This window comes from Mirounga angustirostris, unplaced genomic scaffold (genome assembly GCF_029215605.1).
Source record: "Mirounga angustirostris isolate CCGP_5_RB_7025 unplaced genomic scaffold, mMirAng1.0.hap1 SCAF_8, whole genome shotgun sequence".
In the NCBI taxonomy this organism is placed as follows: domain Eukaryota; kingdom Metazoa; phylum Chordata; class Mammalia; order Carnivora; family Phocidae; genus Mirounga; species Mirounga angustirostris.
Window position 1 is genome coordinate 1,278,867 of NW_026991716.1, and position 712 is coordinate 1,279,578.

Here is a 712-nt window from a genome sequence, read left to right on the forward strand (position 1 = left end):
GTGCCGAGCACCTGCACGCGGACGATTTCCCATCTCCTGGGAAGCTGCAGAGCTCTGTCTGTCTCCAGGATGCCTCCGGTAACACTGACTAGACCCAAGTTTCCCGCTCAAGCCGGACATGGTAAAGGGTCAGTTCGTTTTCTGAGCCTGACCACCTGTGTCTTCGTCGCAGCGACAGGCATCGCAGACCTGAGTGATGAGGATCCCAGACGCAGCCCAGAGTGGAGAGACTGAGGTAAGGAAGGCAGGTTAAAGACGGGAGAGTGTCCACTGAAATACTTAGGAAAAACCAAGATTGTCCACATTTCATGGAGTTAACAAATCAGGCATAGGAGTAATTTTTCAGTAACTTTTAGAATTTGTACATGTACCTGAACTCTGGGCCCGAGTCTCTGTCTGAGGGTCCTTTGCTCACTGAATTGTCTGCTGTGAACAGTCGTCTTGGCAACCGGTGTGCGGGGAAGGCAGGCGCCAAAAACGCTGGGCTGTTTGTTCCGCGGGACCCTGGGCGGGGGGTTCTAGCACGAAGGACAAGCGAGCTCGGAGTGGGTCGCCAGTTTCCTTGGGGGTGCCCCCTCCCCCTCCTTTGATCTGCACGGGTCGGAGGGGCGGTAAAAGCTGCTCCAGGTGAGGCTCGAACTCACAACCTCGGCATCGCCCGCCAGCTGCTGTCTTATAAGTACCGCGCGCTAACCGGTTGCGCCACTGGAGC

General features: G+C 56.2%; 1 non-coding gene across 1 annotated transcript; it reads right to left on the minus strand.

The window, feature by feature from the left end:
- Positions 1–619: 619 nt before the first annotated feature.
- Positions 620–712, minus strand: TRNAI-UAU (transfer RNA isoleucine (anticodon UAU)). The gene is given in 2 exon segments: positions 620–655; positions 675–712. It is a non-coding gene; the product is annotated as a tRNA-Ile (tRNA).